The sequence below is a fragment of the Argiope bruennichi genome, chromosome X1, assembly GCF_947563725.1.
Source record: "Argiope bruennichi chromosome X1, qqArgBrue1.1, whole genome shotgun sequence".
NCBI lineage: Eukaryota > Metazoa > Arthropoda > Arachnida > Araneae > Araneidae > Argiope > Argiope bruennichi.
The window spans coordinates 88,257,712-88,281,127 of NC_079162.1; the positions used below are offsets into that span (position 1 = coordinate 88,257,712).

Here is a 23,416-nt window from a genome sequence, read left to right on the forward strand (position 1 = left end):
ATATCTCGTTTATAGTGAATTATTTTCCCACTTACGTTTGAGAGTTTAAGCGCGAATATAAATAAGTAGCTCTTAAGCGCCGCTGAAATTCGCAAATAAAACGAAACAACTTCCATTTCGCGAGTTTCAAGTACAGTCCTTAGGTTTTGATAACTCCTGCTGAACTTTTCCAATTAATGGCACGATGATGCGATAATGGATTTTTGGTCTCAGAGAAATCATTCGACTAAATATTTGGAAAGTTTCCTACGAAAATGAAATTGAAAACCGGAATCGTGTCTTTTAAAATTATTTTGAATCGGCTTTTGCAAAAGACGGCATTTTCATAAACTATGCATCATGTATAGTTAAGAAGTTTAATGAAAAAGAGTCGGAAAATATTATTTCTTGCCGTATTGAAATAAAATCTTGAAGTACTTTTTTAATGAAATACTTACTTTTGAAGCTCTATCTTAAGAATTATTTGAGAACTAGATTTGTTATAAGGAATTTTTTTATAGCTAATAATTTCAATTGAACCACGTTCTAAAAATATTTTCTATTCACTCGACTTCCAACTTTACTTTAGGGTCGTGGATCCCTTGTGGTAAGATTTCAATTTCGAACCCGGAAGGTTCCAGTTTCAAGACCAGATACCACCGAAGAACGCCGTGTAAGCGGGTCTGGTGCATGTTAAATCCGCCAGGGCCAAATGTCCTCCCATTAATTAAATTCCGGAGTGCCAGATCAGGTGTCGTTCTTGTCTTCTGATTGCGGTTCAGAATTACGAGGTCTGTCCCAAAATAGCTTTAGTGTTTTAAAATGGGCCTTTAATATAACTAAATTCAAGTTTTAACATCTGAATTGCCCACCTTTATTTTCCCCACACTGACTTTAAACAAGCGCCGAACCCAAAACGCTACTTAGCGAATTTCCTTCTAAAACGATATAAGTTCGAAATACTTTCCCACGGCTTCCTTTTCCTGCTTTCTACCTTCCTCTTCTGACTGCGTCTCCCATTGGTCGTGGCTGTTACAAAACTAATCTTAATGTATAAAAATTAGAATAGCATTACTTTTAAGATATTGTTAATGAATTACATGTTTTTTTTCTTAAATAAATAAATGTTTTACTCATATATATATAACCCGTGTTTTAATATTTTAAAATAAAGGAGCAAACTGCAGCAAAAATTTGTCGGAACTGATTTCTATTTTATATGTGTGTATATATATAATATACAATTTTGACAATGCTAGCTAGTTTTATAAGTCTAGTAATTTCTTTGAATAGGGATATATTTAATAAGTTTCGCCTCACATTTGAGTCCCATTCTATTACTCTGTTTATTCATTCACTTAGTTTGAATTTTGGTGTCAGCTTTTGCATTATTATTAAATAGACCTTTTGTTCATAAACTGTTTATTCTCGCGTTTTAATATTTTTATCTTATCATTTAACTTCCGTTCCCTTTATCTGGTATTGCGGAAGTCAGTTTTATTTTAACTAATGGCTAGCATTTTGTGCAACGGCATGATCTTTTATTTAATTAAAAGACTTCTCTTAGAAATTTCCCTTTATATATTTTCTTAAGCTTTAATTGTTAATTTATCCAATTTTTATCCAACTTGAATCTTTTAATTCTTAAGTTGTTTTCTTAGTTTAAACGAAAAATCTTAGTTTTGCATAGCAGCATTGAAGATTCTGATAGAAGTGCATGCCTCGTCTATTTTTGATTCAAGAGTGCATATTGCCTTATTTAGAATCGAGAGATTTAATTTTAAATTCTTAAGTAGTGTGAAGCGAAATTCATTCAGTGATTTTCATGGATATTAATTTGTATCGTCTATAAATCGACTTGAAATAATATGATATACATATGCAATCTCTACATCATAGAGGGGCTGCAAATTCGCAAGCTGTAATTATATATATTTAATGATATCTCTTAATTTAATTAAATCTTAATTCATTTCTCATTTTTTAATGTTAAATTATTTCATGTTACTTCATCCTAAAATGTTCTCTTATTTCCTGACCCCAAATCTCCCTTTTTTTAAAAATTTCTAACACGCGCTCTAGAAATCTGATGACTATTGCAATTTCTCACGCTCCGAGCGAAAGGATAAAAATCCTGAAAACCTATGCATTCCTTTTAAAGATACCTAAGATTCCCATTTCTAAATCGACACGTGTCAAAGAAATCCTTATCAAAATTTCTTGGTGAAATCACTAAAGAGAAAAATTACTTTCACAATCTGCAATTAATTTCTTGTGTGGCGATGTAAACATATACATCTCTTTATCATCGTTTTTTTCCGTATATATTGAATTTTAAAGTTTCGTCTTTTCGGTTACGCATCTGCAAAAAAGCATATGAAACTGAAATTAATGTAGTTTATTTCATTTCAAAACAAATTTATTTTTGAAAGCCGTTTATTTGGAAGTGTTAAGTTCTGATTTATGTTACTATACATTAATGGAGAAAAAAACCCCAAGGATTAAAAAGAACCCGACCCCTAATCCCGTTTTTAATTTATTCCAACTATGCCAACCAGAAAGATTTAGTCATCGTATGTCACTTTTCCATTAAACGTACTTGCTAGATCCCATTTGTATACTTGATGCGGCGTTTTTAACGGCGTGACTTGCGCCATTATAACTTATACTTTACAGCACCATTTACAGATGTCGTTCTTTGTTTGAATCTTATCTTTTGAGACATGTTCCCAGTGTGTCTTTTATTCAAAAAGCGAAATCGCTGTGGAAGACCTTCCTTTCATATCTTCTCATTAGCGGCCTATTGTGCATTTGCTTTATTCCCTCTTATACCAAAAGCGCGTCTCCAGTCATGTCTGTTTTGTTTTAACTTGCTTGAAACTCGTTGACTCGTTATTGAAAATGCTTTGTTGGGTACCTACTTGTAGCCGTAGGTCTCCTCGTTCTTGACGATTCTGGAAAGTTAACCTCTTTTTGGTTTGGTTACACCTTTCTCAGGAGTGGTTTGGATTTACTGAACGTTCAAGGTTGACGCAATCGATTGACGACTTCGTTGAAACCGGAAGAAATAGAACGGTTTATGTGTGAGATATTATTGATGAGAAATTCATGTTCAGTTCCACATCTTGCTCCAGTGAAAATAATTGCAGCTCTAAATGTTCGCATTTTCGAAATTACTTTAAGGTTGAGAAATTTTTCTTAGTGATTTTGGCTATCAGAAATGAAATAATTCAGTATTAAGAAAAGAAAGACAAATAATGAAAATATTCTAGAAGGCATAAATTCCTTTCGCTCGAATATTCTTTATTGTTACGCTGATTCGAAAAATGTCGATAAAAAAAAAAAAACTTTTTAAAACTATGTTCATATATCTGGAATATTTTGAATGATGATATCTGGAATATTTTGATGATATACATTCGGCTTCATCTTCAAAGAATTAAAATAATTTTTTGGTGGATATTTTAATATAGATTTATGTAATACTCGGGAGTTATGTTGTTTTCGAATGGATTCATCTTTGTAAAACTTTCTGTAAATACAAGTTTAATTCCTTCTTCCTCAGTCATTTAGGATCAGTCGTATCAACTTTTTTTGGAACCTGCACAAGTTTCTGTGTCTTGGTATGAAAGCCATCTTTGGCTAAGCTGCGCCACATTCATGGAATTAAAATATGCGTCAATTTATAATAAAATTGAAATATGGAATGGCTACCAAAATCCAAATGTTTAAAAGCGCAAAAATATTAGTCATGAAAAAGCGCAACAATGATGTAAGGTATGGTACAGTACTAAAATTTGCGGCTAATGTTTATATATGATTATTAAAAAAACCCATTTTTTTTAAAAACTAAACGGGTTAACATGGAACCTAAACAAGCTTTTAAAAAATTATATAAACAGCAACTAATTAATGCATGCATTTCTGATTGTGCTTATGTTTAAAAAAATACAAAACCTAAGTATTAATATATAGTTCTGAATTTAAAATAAAGATCTTCTATAGCACTTCTTTCATTGATTTGCTCAACTCTGAAATATTTTGAAGTTAAAACTTGACAATGTGTGTGCATATCCGTTCTTCGTTTGTTTCTTGGTTGTCCAAGTGTTGCAATTAAAGTTGCTTTCTTCTTATTGCAATCATAATCTAATACGTGCAATTTACTGTAATTTTAATAAATATTTATTAATATGCTTTGAGTTCTAAATTATGTAAAAAAGATTTACTTCAAAAAAATCTTACAAAATGGCTACGATTTAAATCAATTAGCTTGGCAGCATGAACTAACCTTCTTCCATCCAGGATTTATGTAGTCTGAACAGAGTATTAAATTGACATTCAGTTTTGAAAAGTTAGAACTTATCCTTAAATATCCAATCTTTTAAGCATCTAAACTTCAGCTAACCGATTTATTACTTCAATATTTAGTTAACACATTGGTAAACGTCTCTAAAAGCTGCTTTTCTACCGCCCGTCTTAAGAAATACTTTAAACTCAAATCCGTTTTGGAACTTAATCGCTGAATAGTTGTGCTATTTTTCAGCGCATTCCTTGCGATTGACAACACTCTTTCATCGCATGTTTTAGCCAGTGGGAACGAGATTTTTTTTCCCAGTCGTCAAATAAATCAAATCGCCAATGTAAACAACTTCCTCTCTTCCTATCCAGCAACGCACTGTTCTCCCCCCTGCACCATACCATCGCTGCCCCACCTCATCTGCTCGGCGCCACGTAAACTTGCGCCATTCTGAAATTTTCATTTATTTCATTTAACGCGCGATTTCCACTCTCAACTATTTATCTGGTGTGTGTTGACATTTTCGTGTTTTAATTGAAAACTCCGACCAGCTATTTTCCTCTCCGGTCGTTTATTAAGAACGGAACTCTGGGCTTGGCTTTTCCCCCCGCTGATGCTCATTTTCTGATTGTAGGGACTATAGTGCTGTTTGAGATGGCGATGTTGTTTATATTTTTCTTTTGTAAAATCTTCTTTTTGTGTAAATAATTCCGAGCATTTTTTCGAAAATTTAGATGTACTTTCGATGAATTGGATCGAATTCGTAATTAGTCGAGTCCTAGACAAAGCAAACAAAAAATGAGAACTGTTTTATCGAATGTGAAAGCATCTGTTGCAAGCTGGCGAGAATCTGTTTATAAATTTATGCTTAAATGCAGGTGCTCCGATCTTTTGCATAAAATAAATGGCGCCGCAAAACAAACTCGATTTCGTTTTCAAATCGGGAATTTGCTGTTGAAGGGGTGTATATATACAGATATGCCCTTTGGAGAGAAGCAGGAAGAAATGGAATTTAATCTAGCTGTTAGATTAAATTTTACCAAACATTTTATCTGAGTATTATTTTGTCTTTTATTATTTATGACTAATCATTTTAAGAAGTCTGATAAAAACGCTTAATATCGAAGCTGCATTTGTCCGCTATTCCAAAATATACCACAAAATGTAATTTGGAAATTGTTTTAGAAAAATGAATCATTAATTAATTGTATATGGAAGGATGTTTAGTTTAATTATTCATAAAATAATTTGTAATTCTTTGAGTTAAGATGATCTAGGAAGCAGTTTTACTGACATACAATCATATAACCCTTAATAAAAAATCTTGGAAATATTCGATATCCTATTATAGTTTCTGGCAGTAGTTTTTTTTTTCGCGCAATTGTAGAGATCAAATTTCATAATTATATGGTATGCTTTTATGTTTTTAATAAACAGCAACAATATATGCAACAGCAGCAACTAAAATATTTAATGTCTCGTTTATAATTAAGCTTTTATGAATGCAAGAATTGTGTTGAAAATGAGTAATTTTACATAATTCCTCCTTCCATTAAGCCATCTGTGACTTCACACCATTTTTTTTTTTTTTTTACGTGGCTATTAAATGTACATTAGCTCCTTTTTGGTAACTTTCAGAATATTTATTGCCATCGGGGATATTCAGAATATTTATTGCCTACCATGCCATCGGGACGGGAGTCAAGTTATCAGTATATAAGCTTTGCCAAAAGTTTGAGGATCATTTTCTCGAAATTGACTGGCTATTGTGCTTTAATATTTTCATGAATGAACATTCTAAATGTATACTATCATTATACTAAATCTCATCCCGATCTCGGATTTCAACCCCATGACATCCCCTTGTAAGGCACGGAACGTCAAGTATTGTTGATGCAATTTGTCATCTCTCTGTTCTGTAAGTTCTCGTTCTTAGAACTTTTTAAATTAATTTCTTTTGTACTATTTCTTTATCTCGCATTTCTTTGTAAAAATTGTAATTTACTTTTTTAGTTAGCTGACTGGTATATTATTTTGTTATTGTAAATAATCTCGAAAGTAAATAACCTTATTCTTATAAAAAAGATAAATTAAGACAAGATAATTCTAATAAAAGACTAATTCATATGGTGTTGTAATCTATCATTTGATGACATCAATTTATAGTTGTTTAGTAGTAGCGTGGTTATTTTTAAGTTGTTTATTACATTTCTATAAGATTTCTGGGTATTTTTACTGCAGGTTGAATCAGCATACAAAGCCAAACTTCTGGCTTCCATTACTTTAGGGTATTTAAATAGCTGCCAAAAATCCATTTTCGAAATGAATGATCCAATTTATAAAAATGTTTGCTATGAAATTTTAGAATAATTCGTGCATTAAATTGGTATGAATCTGTAATCGGCTGCAATTTTGAGTTATTTATATATCCGCTAGTTTTATATATATATAAAGCCATATTTGTAAACTTAATATTTTAAATTCTTGGTGTTACATCAAAATTGAAGCTTCTAATTTAAGACGTGCTATGTGTGGATTCTTTAATGTGTCTAAAATGTAAAATAAACCTTTGTATTATTTTAATAATAATAGGTGATTACTTCAAGATTTTTAAAAAAATCAGCATGATGTATTTTTTAGACTAGATGCTCTTTAGTGTTACAGAAAAAATAGCCGTCGGTTGCAGACAGCGAATTTTAATATTTGAATTTTAAGTGGATGACAGAATTTGAAATTTGAATCTATATACCAATAGAACTCAGCAAAGGCGAAGAATCGCATGTCTGTTGTCTAAAATAGATCGGATGTCTGTCAACAATTAAATTACACTGTGATCAAAGTGTGCTGTGATGAAAAGCTGCGTTTGGTTTATTCTACTGAAGTCTGCCATGATTTTTTCCCCTTTTCTTCAAGCGCAGGAATTATCTTACGGAAGACACATTTCAAACTACTGTTTACATAGCTGTCGTGAATATATAATTAATGCCGACTCAGCTAGCTCTAGATAACGATATCACTTCTTCCGTTACACTCCCTCGTTTTCTTTCCTTTGAAATGATGAGCAGTTTCCGGACTGAGGCAGCAAAGATGGTGAATATTGTCTAGCAAAAAAATTGAATGCTATCTGAAGGAGGACATAGAAGGATCTTCATTCACTTTTGAAATTAGGAAATGGGTACTTTGATTTCTTATTCTCTTCGGGAAGTGGGGTGGGGGTATTATCAGGTCGGATTATTAAATAGGCGAAGCAAGCAATTGCATAGGGAGTCTTTAGTCCTCGATAACTCTATTGCGGTATTTTTAAATTGTGTGCTTTAATTCAATTACAAAGGCCGGAGAGTCGAACTTATTATAATCGTGTATTGTTTGAATTAACTTTGGAGTTTTATTCTTATAGCGTTCCTAATCGATTACCATTTGCGAATTTTATTATAATTCTTAAAAAAAATGTGTGTGTGTGTGTGGGGGGGGTTATAATTAAAAAAATTTCCTATCCTATTATTAAATATTATATAGTGTTAAGACATTTTTGTCTTTTACTATTTTGTTTTACTCTTTCAAGTAAAGTGGTTTATTTTTCTAAACCACTTATATCAAAGCATTTAATGAATGATGGTTTAAACCACTTAACGAAGAAGGTATGTTTTTAAGATTATATATTTTCTTCATTAAGTGGTTTAAAAACTGAGCCATCTTTTATTAAATAATAGATATAAGTGGTTCAGGAAATAAATCACCGTGCTTTAAAGAGTTAAAATTATTTTTAAATTTGTATTGTGAAATTTTCATACTCGATATACTAAACTTTTTGGAAAGTGGTTTACAATTAACCGTTTTGCTATTTCAATTTGTTAAAATTTGGAACTCAAAATTACTTTTAAAGGATAAATTAAAATCGGTTTAAAAAAAAAAAGTTTTGGGAAGTTTGGAGATAAAAAGTGGCCCCGATATTTCGTTTGCCTAAGAGTCCCTAGAATAAATAAGGCGAATCTCGGTAGTATTTATTTAATTCAAATGGTGCTGCTTTCTAATGTTAAAACATTTTTTCACTTTTCTCGTAAATTTATTTTTATTGTTTCTTTAATAAATATCGATGTGTATAAAAGTAATTGTATATTTTGTAAGAACGGTTTGTGTTCGGTAAATATCATAATCTAAATCTGTTAATAGACATTTAGCAGACGATTCCTTTTCAGACATTTTATAACTGCTACTATTTTTATTTTGTTAAAATATTATTAAAAAGTAAAAGCAAACGATTTTTTCTTTGATAACCATATTTTGTTAATATTATTTCGTTTATTTTTTGTATAATAGCTGATGATCAATTGTGAACCTTCTGGAATCTGGCAATGTTTGTAATGTACGCTGTTATGTTGAAAGAATAGACAAGCCGATGGAATTCTAAATTGCTTCGAGTATTATTTTAGTTTCAAGAAATTAAGATGCTCTGCAAGCTGTATTTTGAAGCTTAAGAAAACGGTTTGTTTTCTAGAAAGCATGCTAAAGTTTGTGGAATAATCATTTGGCTGCTGCGAAACAATTTTTGCTCAACACTGAAAATTTTATTACGACCGGATACTATTTCGGAATTTGATCATCAAATTTAGATCCGTGGTACGAGTGAATTTGGAATGGTTGAATTTATATCTCGAATTAAGAAAAATAATGACATGTCGAGTAAAAAGTTGCGTAAAAAGAAATTCTAGAAAATTTGTAGAATACCGTTAGATTAGGCAGGCTGTGTTCACTTTTTTTGTTTATTTAGTCGGCTGAGTATATGTTAAAATTAACTTACATTAGCAAATATGTTCTTGAAATTTTCATTGTAGCTTACACTTCGAAAACAATTTATTACTGTCAAGTGAGTAATTAAGTGCATTTATTTTATTAAAAAAACGTGTACCAGCTCTTAGGCATTTGTTTTAATAATGGATGGCTGATAAATTACATTATCATTGAATTTCTCATGCTAAATTTTCATGATTTTCCTAAAATAGTCATGAATAATAAAGATATTTTTCCTAATGTGCTGTAAGATTCGCAGAATGCTTTAACTCAAGTTTTTTTAAGTTTTTGACCTTGCTTCGTTGGAGAGAGTGGCATTACAATTCAAATAGTACCTTACAAGTATAAAGCCACATTTAAGAATTAATAACGACTAATTAAGAAAAATTAGTGCATTAATAATAAGTTAGAAGAGAGGAAAATACGCAGAACGAAATAATAGTTCACATCATAATATTAAGTAGCAATTTCGTTGCAGAGTCATCTTAGTGCGATGTGGTGACCAAGAGCAATCTTCAGTAGTCAGTCATTGTTTTGATTTGCAATGACTCTTTTGCACTTTCTATCGAAGAAGATATTTTTGCCTTAAGCGCCAAATACTCCAAATCAAGAAACGCAAACAAGAGTTATTTTATCCAACATATAAATTGAATTATCTATGAAAATACAAGACCCACAAGATTTTTGCTCTGCTTGATTTTAATTTTGTTATTTGTAAACAGTCCGCGAACGTGTTTTTGAAATTCGTGATTCGTAAAATGAAATTTCGGTTTTCTGTAAATACCAAGTCTAATAACTTTGATTTTTATTTCAAAGAACGCCGGATCCGATTTGAAGTACCTTATTTGTTAGATTTGACACATTTTCACTTTATTCTCTTACTGATTTGATTTCAAAAATGAATACTTCCTAGAAAATTCTGAAGCACACATCTGAAATATTTAGATTTAAGAAGGGGGAAAAAATTATCGATTGCATCTGCTACTTTGATGAACAAAACGTGGATCTCGTAGATAAACAAAATAACAAGTGGCTCAAGATTAGATATCAGTTATGTTCGGAATGTATCTTGTTGGAAATCTATTGATCCGCTGAATTTTATTTGAGTTACCTGAAGAGCAGTATCAATAAACGTACGAAACCAAGTAAGTGAAATCTGAAATGAAAAATTATTTATACATATTTCAGTTTGGATTTTTTGCAGGATATTCAGGCTTAATTTTTTTTTTTTTTTTTTTTTTTTTTTTTGCCAACAATTGTGAGCTTGGAATATAATTTTATATATTCGTCGATATTAATTCTTTTTATGATCCTTTACTCTTGATAGTTAATTTCGAGGTATTGGTTGTAATATAGTGGATACTATTCCCTTTTAAGAATTTAAATCGCACTTTGTTGTATAGTTTTCTTACCGGATCAAGAAATTACGCGTATGATAGGTATTTATCCGATAAACGCATGGCCCAACCAAGTACTTTCATACTGTCAGAAGTGAGAAAAATCTTTTATCATTTAGTAGCAAAAGATTAGATTTCTCATGGGGAGAGAAAAAAAACAACGTAAAAACACGGTTGCCCTGTCTTTTATCGCATAAAGTTATGTACTTTTTAATTCTCTTTATATGTACAGTTTTTTAAATATTTTTAATGGGTATATTTTTGCTTTGGTACTTTGGTTTGGAGTATTCAACTTTAAGACGATTTCAATAGGTTATTGAGCTGTTGAGTGTAATGTCAAGTTTCAGAGGAATCGGTTTCGCTAATGGTGGAAGTACAGAAGAAATATTTTAAACATTATGCTACTACTACTACTAGTACATTATGCTGCTACATTATACTATTACTACTACTGCTGCTACATTATACTATTACTACTACTGCTGCTACATTATGCTCCTGCTACTACTGTTACTAGTGCATTATGCTCCTGCTACTACTGTTACTAGTGCATTATGCTCCTGCTACTACTGTTACTAGTGCATTATGCTCCTGCTACTACTGTTACTAGTGCATTATGCTCCTGCTACTACTGTTACTAGTGCATTATGCTCCTGCTACTACTGTTACTAGTGCATTATGCTCCTGCTACTATTGGTGTTAGTGTATTATGCTCCTGCTACTACTGTTACTAGTGCATTATGCTCCTACTACTATTGGTGTTAGTGTATTATGCTACTTTTGTACATCGATTAATAAATGTGCTTGAAAATCCGAAAAATTAAAGTTTTAAACTTCTCAGACTAGATGAGTTTTATCATTGCTATAAAAAGGCATTTCAAAATCTTCATTTCTTGAATTAATTCAACCGCATAAACGCACAGCACTCACCAGAAGTTGTGCTAGTAGGTAAATAGATTGCCTCCTCCTACAACGAAAGGCAGCCACAAAGACCAAACAAAGGTTCATTGGCTTTGTTTTCCTTTTCTGGTCCTTCCTACGCTAATGAGGACACATCCCTACTGAAAGAAAGAAAGAACGTAATTCATCGAACTTTGTCTTATGCCAATCTCTTGTCATTTCAAAACTGTGGGATGCACTTGCTCTTGGCCACACTTAGGTTATGCAATGATGTATATGTGCCTTTGTGTTTCTGCTAAAGGGGAGAAAAGAGCGAACGCGTTATGAGCTCTTTCTTATCAAATCCGTTCGACTACTTTCAAATTCCCCTAACGGCTATACTTTCCGTTTTCATAAAGATGTTTGTTTTTTCCTTCTACTTTTCCTGCACTCGAAGCGGTATCGCACAGAATTACCTTTCTAGGTTATCATCTGATGGCAGATTAAACAGGAATGAATTCAGATTGGAGGGTGAATTTATTTTTCCATTTAAAGCGCATTGACGTTTTGTCGGTATTTAAATTCTTTCGAGACAGATTGGAAGTGTGACAAAACTTTCATATTCAAATTAATGCAAAAATTTGAATAATCTGAATTTGAAAAGGGTCGGCTAAAAAAAAAATGAATCCTATCTCATCTGATCTTCTAACCCTTAAATGGCGAGTGTTGCCTTTAAGCAATATATATTATTTTGTAGTTTAAAATTTTATGAAAATAATTTGAAACTAATGCTTCTTGTTGCCAATAAAGTTCATACTGTTGTTCATAATGGCACTTGCCATGGACAAGCTCGCTGACGAAGTCAGCAGCGATTTTAAGCCAAGGGAGCGTCTCTTGTTTTAGTAGCGCCAACTAGAGCCAAGCGTACGTCTTAGCAACTCACGCATCACATTCGTTTGCACAACCCCTTTTTACAGGGGGCACATTCACAGATAGAACAGATGAAGAACAACCATGCCCGAACCGGGATTCAAACCCAGGACGCCCAGGTCACGGGGAAGACGCGCTACCCCTCTGCCAGGACGCCGGCAAAGTTCATACTAAAAAAATTAAGTCAATTTACAACATGCACGGGCCAACACGAGTACCGATGAAAAATAAAAATAAACTGATGATTTTTTAAAATTGTAATTGCACTTGTCCGTTGTTGTATTGTAATTGTCCGTTGTATGCTTAAAAATACTATATTTTATTCGGTAATGTTGAATTAACAGTCGCTACTTGAAAAGTAAGGCAATTAAATGTTTATTTAAAATTCAATCTTTTCAATTAAAACTGAATGCTGCCGATTGGTAGTATATTAGTAGTGTTTTTTTAGCGGTAAATATCATTTTTTTAAACCAAAAGAATTTTGAAGTATTGTTCCCATGATTTATTCAAGAACTTAGTCTCAAAATTTTTTAAAATAAATTTTCAAAAAGTCAGGAATATAAAAGTTAATTGAGAAAGGGAGTTTATTTTGACGATTACGATACTTTCTATATACTTATATATACGAGAATGTAAAGATGCTGTATAACTAATTTAATCTAATTTAAATATCAAATATCTTATCCGAGTGTAGCAATGTATTTTTGTAGAATTCGTAAAACTATGACAAGAAATGATAATGTTAAAACAATCAACTCTTATTTTGTATTTTAAAAATATACTTTTTCTCTTTCTCGTAGCTCCTGACGTTTTTGTATTTGCTTTTAATCTCGTTAAGAGTATTTGCGCATTTCGCATGACAATCTTTTCTGTATTTTTAAAAGATTTTTTTTTAGTGTTTTCCCGATGGCCTCTGCTTTGGTAAATAGCCACTTGGAACCCGCGATCCTTTGTTATTAGATATGTCTCAAGAAGCTAGTGACATTTGAATTAATATATTTTCAACGAAGGGGAGCTGGCAGTTTTTTTACTGTCTGAAGAAAAGTAAATTGACTTAGAGGAGCAAACAGTTTCGTATTTTCTCAACCTTTTCTTTTGCATACCCTTGCAATCTGAATAATCTTCTAAAAACTAGATTGCTGTTTGACATGGCCCTCGATTAAAATTTCTAAAAAGTATTATATCTTTAAACTGTGACAGTTAAATCATTGGGTGCTCTGTTTGTATTTTTATACAATCTGTTACTAAAAATGTCTTGGAGATTGTCCTTTTCCTTCACTTAAGAAAAAATCTATAAACATAAAAGTAGGAAGTAGCATTTAATATATTTATCGGTGTATTTATTGTTGTATTTGTTGTAACGCTTAGGAGATTTGAGCTCTTTTGTTAATGTAGGTAACTACATTGAAAAGTCAATTTTTGGCTAAAATATCGAAGATATTTTTTACTAATCATGATCTCTGAACATATTTCTTTAAAATCATCTGAATTTTTTTTCTGCATTCACTTTTTTTGGAAAATTACATTGATTTTTCCATTTAATAGTCTATTTAAATCTTTAAATACTGTTTTTTCAAGTTCTAAATTTTGAAAAGATGTTTTTGGGAAAAATTTCATAATTTCAATCCAAATGGATATTTTTTGCTTGAATTTTGTATGATTTCTCTATATGTTCTATTCCTGAACTACAGAATAAGAAATATGTTCATTTGAATAAGTTTTGCTGTAATTTTTTTCTTTATAATGTGAAAAAAAAAAATGAAACGTTTCATGTTATGTATCAGTTAAACTCCAATATTTAAAGAGTGGGTAGAAATACTGTCTTTCTTGGTTCAAGAGATTGGAAATATATTTCCTATCTACAAGATTTTAACACCTAAACTAAAACTTTTTCGGTTATCTTTTTTTAACAGAAGATTTTTTTAAAAAAATTCTTTAATTTTTAGCTGATATATATTTCATATGTGCTTTTTCAAATCTATTTTATTCAAAAAATTTAAAATACTTCTTGGTAATTTTTTCGTTAATGCAGAAAGTATTACTAATTTCCGCCACAAGCGCACAGATGCCTAGTATTTTTTCATACCTAATTTCAGAGAAAATGTTTTATGCATCCCCCCCCCCCATCTTTAACTTGACAGACAAGAACTAATATGTCTTTTTCCATTTGTTAATGACAAATAAAATGTTTGCATTCTTTTTCATGATAACCAAGAAAAGATTCGTTGGGAAAAATATTCTCAGACTACACAAGTCATCGGTTTTGTATTGGGATTTTTAATTTACTTTTATAACATATGTTGATTAAAGTTAATTAATACTATTTATAATAACCGTAAGTAATTAGAACAATAAATTTATTTTTGTTGTGGTTGCTAACATGCTGAAAATTCATTTGTTTTTATTATTAATATTTTATTCCAAAATAATGAAATTTGCTTTTTATAAGCATCTTCGGAAAATGTTGTATAGGTTTAACACTATCAAGCTTAGGAAAATGTATTTTTAATTCTTCATTTTTCAAATGAATGCTTAATATTTATACGTCCTTTGACATCAATGAGATGTCATTGGTAAGTCAGCCATTATTTGTCATGACATCAACGTGAATTGGCATCACTATGTATGACACATATGCTATTCAAATAAAGTGAGAAAAATCAAAAATCGCTGTGTAAATCTTGGGAATTTGCATTTGGCGACTGCTTTGCTAATGATCATCAGAAAAGGAGATATATTAATTGAATGCAGAATTATATTAAAATAGTTATTTTCAAAAAAAAGTTGATAGCAAATAGCAAAAAGTTGATTATATTGTATGAATAGGAATCGTGTAATTCATTACATTTTAATGAATAACATTGCAAAAAATGCCAGCCATTTAGAAGAAACTTTTTGTGAATCTTTGTGGACATGAAAATGTTAAGCGATGTATAAGGGGTTAAAATTTTCTTTTGTGAAGCTTCCATTTGAGTTCTTATTGAAAATTGAATAATAGTAGTCTAAAAGTGAGATTTTAAAAATAAATTAGCATATAAGGTTAAAAAAGCACTTCACAAAATCCGGGTTTTATTAGAATTACTACTTTAGTGTTTGAAAAAACCGAATAATTTAATAAGAGCCAATTCTTCAATGAAAAAAAAATGAAGGAATTCTTGCAAATTAAAATTATATTGCACTTCTAGACTTGAATTTACAATTCGCGACAGTATTAATGCATTTTTTTTTTTTTTTTTCGGACTCGTTACGAACAGTAGGTTAAACAGCCACATCGGTTTGACGTCATTAGCATCGCAACTTTTAATCATTCATCAATTATAGACGCTTTCATACTGTATAATTAATATTTGTCAATAACTCGTATATCTTTCTTTATTCATTCCTGTTTTAATCAATTTAAAGCATGCAGATAAAAATGAAAGGCATGAATTGAATTAAATTATGTATGGCAATTAACACTTTCAACACTATCGACGAGATACCTCGTCCTTCAGATATTTTCAATTACAGGTTTCTGTGGGCTAAAATTTGCAGACGAGATATTTCGTCTTTCAGATGCTTCCAATTACAGGTTTCTGTGGGCTATCATTTGTCTCTTATGCCAGTTTAAAAAATCATGAAAAAAAGTAAAGGTATTCTTCAGATATGTGTTAGAAAGTTCAACCTATCTAAACTGGCATAAGAGACAAATGTTAGCCCATAGAGACCTGTAATTGGAAGTATCTGAAAAACGAGATATCTCGTCGGTAGCGTTGAAAGTGTTAGCATTATAAATATTGTCGGTAGTCTAATTGGCATTCTATAAATTTTTCAAAATTGTTTTTCAGCATAAGTTTTACCTATTCTGAAAATGAAATATAAAAATGTGAAAGTTATTCAATATTATAATAAATTTGTATTGTTAATACTGTTTTAGCTTTGAAACATGGAATAGGTTGAATAATAGGTGCGCTTATTGATCAGCGCTGTGAATCATCTTTTACTATTCAAAATATTTTACCTTCCGTGTTCGTTGAGTAAAAATGAATCTATCTTGGATTTTATACTTTTATTCGATGTTTAAGAAATGATTGTTTTCAGGGCAGTTAAAAAAATTAATCAATTCAAAACTGATTTCAACCAGTTTCAGAAATCAAAATATTCATATGGCCTTTGTTTATGAAATGCTAACTAACTTCGTTAAAATGCGTATTGATTTGGGGAGATAGCGATAGATATCGCGATAAGTGGTACAGGAAGTGAAGCGGACGACATTTTACGTCATTCATTGTGTTGGACTTAAAATCTGAAGGGCACGCATGGCTAGGCATAATTTAGTAGAGCAGGAGGCAAGTGTTGGACAGAGCTGTCCGCTTTTCTGTTTTTATTTCGTTTCCTTGACAAAGTCACAAATTGTGACTGAAAAACTAGGGAAAATATTTCGTTGTTTGATGTCTCTCGTTGGTTTATTTAAATACTATTATTTTCAAATGTCGAATGTTAAGTATTAGTCCGTGACAAATATTTTAAAATAATAATTTAAGATTTTTTTTTTTCTCCTTTATCGTTTGATGTAAAATTACTAGTTTAGTTTTTTTCTGCTCTTCACTTTCATTATATGGAATATCTCTGAATTTATATCTTAATTAATTTCCAATTTTTTAATCTTAAATTAGCCCATGTTACTTTATTTTTTAAGTTTCTCTTATTTCCTGATCGAAATCGAAATTTTCACTTATTTATTTGTAATTTGTGTTCTAGATTGCCGAGCGAAGGGATAAAATTCCTTAACGCCCACGCGTTTCTTTCAAACATACCTAAGATTCCCTCTCCTAAATTGACACATATAAAAAAAAATCCCCATCAGAATCTCTTTGTACAAACCTGAAGAGAAAAGTTTCAAGCATTTTTGCTCTTGTGTTCTAGTATGAACGGACGCGTCCCCCCTTTATCCCTGTGTGCAAATCATGCCTCCCGTGGAAAAACAAATTGAATTTAATTCTAAATTTGACTTCCTTTCAGCAAAGCAATTGTAAAATTACATTATATAATATGAGACGCTATGAAGTCATTGCGGAATTTGAAAAAACAAAAATTGAGAAAATTAATGTTTTCAATGAAGAAATAACTATTTATCTATAATTATGAATACATATTAGCCTAGGAGAAAACAATGCAACATATAAATCCATAAATAATTAAAAAGATTATTATTTACTCCATTTAAATTTACAAAAAAAAAAAAAAAAAAAAAAAAGATAGGAGGGGTTTAACCTTATTGGCATTTGAGACTGATGTATCTTTTAATATCTTTGGAATGATTTCTTTTCTGCGGTTTAATGTTTCAATTATTTTGATTACTGCAAATGAATTGACCCGTTTTCAAATATTTTCATTGTCGCCATAAGATTTTACGGTTTCATTTGTAACACGGAATTATTTAGTTTTATAAGCACCCTCTGTTTGGTGTGATATTGCAAAATCTGACGTTTATGCCATTAAATCTAACACAAGCAAACAAACTACATGAAGCTATTAGATATGAAATAAGGGCAATTCTTTGAAATAGTTATAATAATTAATTTTTGGAATTAAGAATCTCATTAGTTACTGAAGTGCATGTAATTACTTCATTAGAGGGAATTCCTTTCAACTAATACTAAATTAGTACTAATCATTGTGCGTTAATAACTTTATTCGTGTTTAACAATTAATAGTTAATTGCTGAAAATGTTTTGCAAATCCTTGGATTGGTGCAGTTTCTTTTCTTGTGATAAATATTACTATATTTCAGCTCTAACATAATATTTTACCGCATTTGATTTTTAATTTAGATAGTAGTGTAGCTTTTATATTCCATCGATTGAGGAAGCCTGTCCATGTAATTCTATAATGCTGGAATAGACATTCAGTGGCCCAGTTTAGAATGCCTAGTTCCGAAATCGGAGTAAACCCTTGTTCGTGCTGTTTCCAAAGTCTTGCCGTTGCTGGTAGCAACCGAAACTTGAGTAAAGTTCCAATTATAGAAATGAACATTTGCGGACAATATTTCCTTTTAATACGTGGATAAAAATATAGGGACAAATGTTTAACATTTGGCAGATTTTAAAAATTGGAAACCAAAATGTAAATCATTATCTGATGGCAACATGTTAAATATTAACCGATTGCAGTGAAGACTCCACCTGTTCGATTCGAGCTTTTGTAAAGAGGGGAATTTTCGGGTATCTCTTTTTGGTTTTTCTCTTATCTTCTCCGTTTATTATAAAGAGCTGAGACCAGTGTGTAACACCATTCTTATCAGTAACTCTGAGGGCTCAGATTGCAAGTTTCAAAACTTTCAATCCTATAGGAAAAGGATAACGTGTCAAATAATCTACGACCAGTCTTAATCAAGAAATCTTTCTTGTGGTCCCTAAAGATGTTATCTATAAAACAGTATACTGAATGAAAAGTACATTGCGTACAAACATGCGTTTCCTTCAGGCTTCGAGACAAAGCGTTTCTCTAATCTACCAACTATGGACTTGCCTGAACGGGAATAAGTCTTACAAAAGGTAGTGGGACAAATGCGTACGGACATTTGCGTACATAAAAGGCCAATAAATCATGCGTAGATCTTTGAAAAAAAGGGGGTAGGGAGTGATTTGTCTAGGTTTGCTGAAACATATGTTATCTGTTGGCAAGAGTATTTGGCGAGAAAATGTATTGGTATTTTAACTAAATTTTGAGACTTAAACACAAGGAAAATACTTTTGTTTTCATAGGTATATGCTGGCTCTGTACACACCAGGAAGTCTGCCTATCAAATTTGTCAAATATACACTTTGGAGGGTAGGAAAGGGATTTTTTAAAATTTTTAATTAGAATTTTAATTAATCAAAAATTAAGAGAAATACTGACTTTTTTTTCCGTGATAACTTTCTAAAAATTTACAGTAAAAAATAGTTTTTACTTGCAAATCATATTAATTCTGTGTACTATTCATTCACAGTCAAAGTATGCTAAATATAGTTCTTAAATGAAAATCAATAAACTTTAAAAGAAAATCTGAAATAGAAATTCCATTCTAAAAAAATTACGCCCGAACTTAACTATTACCATCACAAACGATCCCAATTGTTTTAAGATAAGTGGATTATTTAAATGTGCATTTCAATTTTAAATGTAATTTCGAAGAATTTATCGGCATCTTTTTTTTTTCCCACCATTTAATCAATCCATCTCTCAAACTAATCAATTACATTTCACTTTTCTGCTTAACTCTTAGACTATCAAACAAAACAAACAAGGTTGCGGTTTTGGCGATTCTTTTCTTGTAATGATTTAGAGCTTATTCCAAGATGAACCCATACATTTGTTCCTCTTATTCTTTTTTCCCCCACTTTAGGGGATAGGGGGGAAGGCATTAAAAATTACTTATTACATTGAATCGTCCGCTATTTCCCCTCGTCTCCTCTATCTCTCGTCTATATCTCCCTAGCAAAAATAAAGAGTGTCCCAAAATGAAATCGAGATTTGAATTTGCCACTATTCGTGCAGTAAAATATTGTCAACCCTATTAAAAACACCATTTGACAGCTGATAGTTTAGGGTTAGTAAAAATGGAGCGTTACATGATAGAACAACGTGTGTTCATTGTTGAACAATATTTCAAAATGAATGAAAGTATGGCGGCCACAGTATTTAAATTTGAGAATTGGCCCTCTAGATCAGATGATTTAACACCGTTAGATTTATTTTTATGGAGTTATTTGAAGTCAAAGGTCTATGCTAATAAGCCAACAAGCAGGCTTGCATTCAAGGGGAAAATTCAACGCTGCATTAACGAATTCAGCGACATTTATACAAAATGGTCATGGGAAATTTCGACAAAAGAGTGCGTATGAGGCAGCAAAGCCATGGAGGTCATTTGCTCTCTGTGTTATTCCATACATAATCCTATCCTATGTACTTTACGATTCAATACAAATATAACAATTTAAAGAAAAAAAAAATGTTTTTTATTTAATTCAAATCTTGCGTTAACACATTGTTCTATGCTGCAACTCTCCATTTTTACTAGTTACAGAATTTTTTTTTTTGTGAGATTGGGAATTAAAAATAAGCTTTATACATTTTAGTGGGTATAGTTGTTATTATTTTTAAAAAAAGTCTTAGTTATTTTCTCTAATAAAGCTGTCAAATTTTTAATGCATTTTGTGACAATCCTAATCATTAGCAATCTTGTATATAATTCCTTTCCCATAGTTTTCGAGTTTCCGTTTATGCCATTTTTTATATTACAACAATGCTATGTTTCAGATTGTGAATAGATGAGCGAGGTGTGTGTGTGTGTTCAAAAATTCTTCGTTCTACCTGTTAACTAATTCAAATTTTCCCTGGATTTAAATTCTTGGTCGATCAATCGATAATAATTTCAATTTGTCTATATTCTACAAATTATCTCTTATCACTCGAACTCAGGCTCCACTTGAACTCTTATTTTCCCATAATGTCTCAAAGACATGTTGAAACCGAAAAAATAGCTTTTTCAGCAAATTCAATTCTAAAACTATATAAGTTTAAAATACTTTCTCACGGCCTCTTTTTTAAAGCTTCCTGCCTTTCTTTTCGAACTGTGTCTCCTGCTAGTCATAGTTATCTTAAAGAAATCTTGAAGGTGATGAAAATTGAATTCTTTTCATAATATGACGGAGAATAAAATATATTGTTAAATACACTCCGTGCCTGATTCTCCTTAAATCAAAAAAATATAGTATCTTGCAGTTTTGACATGTCCCTATTCGGTACTGGTCGAATTAATATGTTAGAGATAACGATTTTTCATTTGTAAGATTAAATTCAAGATTCGATTTTAAAAAAATCCATAGAATCTTCAGCAATCTCATATTAGTCTAGAATATGAACTTTTCGGAACACTGCATTACAAAGAAGTGTATACGCTCACGTTTACAATTACTTCCGGTTTGAAAAAAACTTGTCTCAACCCTAAGCTGAGTGCAGTCCCTCTATTGTTGGGAAACAGTCCATATAGAACGAAACTGGTTTTGATGTGAAAAATAATGTTTTAATTTTTTTTCTAATACTTCCCGTGAATTCCATGTATTGGCCAGGAATGTTGCAGGTTGTCGTAGCGACGCCCGTTTCAAATTACAGCGTTCGATGTTTTGCTGCAAATAGTCATGCTCGGAACTTAGGTACGATACATTTGTCTCCCTAAACAACGGTAATTGCCTTGTGCATTCCCCAACCCGTGCCTCTTTTGTATGCATTTAAAAATAACATGCCGCGTACACTTCATCCAAAAGACATGTTATTACCGCATCACCGCAGGCGATTTCACGCCAAAAATCACGAATTTACTTTCCAAGCAAAGAGCGTCATCGGCTACGTGTTGGGAATAATGCCTTTTTCTATTCGATGGAGTAGGAAAGGGAATCTTTCATTTTCTGTGCTAGGGAGAAGTGCTAAGGCTATTTTCTTTTAGTGCTGCTATCTTAATTGAGAATGACTGCCACGTCTTGAAGGCATGGATAGACAAACTGTTTTGTTTTAGTGGTTTAGTTGGAGGACAATTATGAAATTCCAATTCCAGGAATTTTTGAGTTGATGAGCGTTATGAAGACAGGTTGAAGTATGCTTTAACTACAGACCCTGTGGATTAAGATATTTGTAAGGTGTTATATTGCTCATTTTTGAGAATCGTGTTTCGTTATATCGTTGGCGTACGTGCAGGTATTCGTAAAAAGAATTATCTTCACTTATGTGCTGTGGCTTGAGTCTAAAAAATCATGAACTTCACTTTTTCATTTACGAAGCACGGAAGAAGTATTGTAAATTTCAAGAAATTCGAATTCCAGATTTTGACGAGTCCGTGTTTCACACCTCTCTGAATCCGAAAAACACATTTTTGGCATTTGTGTCTGTATGTGAATATGTTAACTTTGAGCTAGAGAGCCGAAATTTGGCATATGAAATGAAGACCAAACTGGTAGATTTCTATCAAATTTTGAACGAAATCCATGTACAGGAAATCTGTGGGGCTGTTCAAGTGAACTCGATGACTACAAAAGGCAGTGTAGGTGAAATTTGGTAGATTTCTATCAAATTTTGAGCGAAATCTGTGTGGCTGTTGAGTACAAATGAACTTCATGACTACAAAAGGCCGTGTAGATGAAACTTGGTACACACCAAATCCGTGTAACGGTTGACCCTATGTTAGTCCAAACTTCCACATGCTTGTAAACGCTATGACTTAAATCAGTGAAATTTGGTGTGCTATCTTGTGACTGTAGTTTTGTTCAAATTCAGCAAAGATGCCAAAACTACATATTCTCGCGATAGATTCGGGAAAAATGCTAGATTCACGCCAAAGATCTGTATTTCATAACTATCGTTCATAAATGATGCCATACAAGGTATTAAGAACCATACGAAAGTCCCACAATTTTATGTGGAGGGAGGGGGATGCGATGTTTATTGGAGACTATCCGAGAAAGTTTCAGGGAGACCACACTCGATGATGAATTCCTTCTCATTTATTTGATGTAATATGAAAATAGATATAGCTTAGAAGGAGGGTGGCAAATGTGTTAGTTAATTGTGCATCATTCTCGAGTACGTTTCTTTCTCATGAACAAAAATATAGTGCATCATTATAAGGCGGAATCTACAGACTTTATTTCCGAGTTGCATAGGTTTTATGAGTGGATGCGTTCAGTTAAAAATGTGATTGGAGTAAATCCGTAGACTAAGACTTAATTACTAACCAGTTAATTGTTTCGACTTCTTCGGAAAATGCATATCTAAACTGTGTCTCAAAAATCGAGCGATGTCACTGCTTATTACTCCTGACGAATAAACTCGCCATAACGCAAAATGTTATACTTTTTCCAAGACGAGTATACTCGTCAAAAACAGTTAACTGGTTAAAAATTACGCTTGATTTTCACTTCCTTCGAGCCATTAATATTTGTTCTTATTTTAGTCAGTGATTATACCACTATGGTACCAAATGAGATGGTACCGTTTTTGAAATATGTGAAAGCATTGTTTAGCTAAAGCTGCTCAAGAAATAAACAGCGGGCTTTTTGCGCACCCTAAAAAAAATGTTTTTAAATTTTACTTATACTGTATTATCATAAAATTACTGCCACTTTTTTCA

The 23,416-nt window shown here is 31.8% G+C and overlaps 1 protein-coding gene across 1 annotated transcript in view; it reads left to right on the forward strand.

The window, feature by feature from the left end:
- Positions 1–23,416, forward strand: part of LOC129959314 (uncharacterized) — a 143,845-nt gene that overhangs the window by 86,655 nt on the left and 33,774 nt on the right. The gene's annotated exons all lie outside the window — the stretch shown is intronic.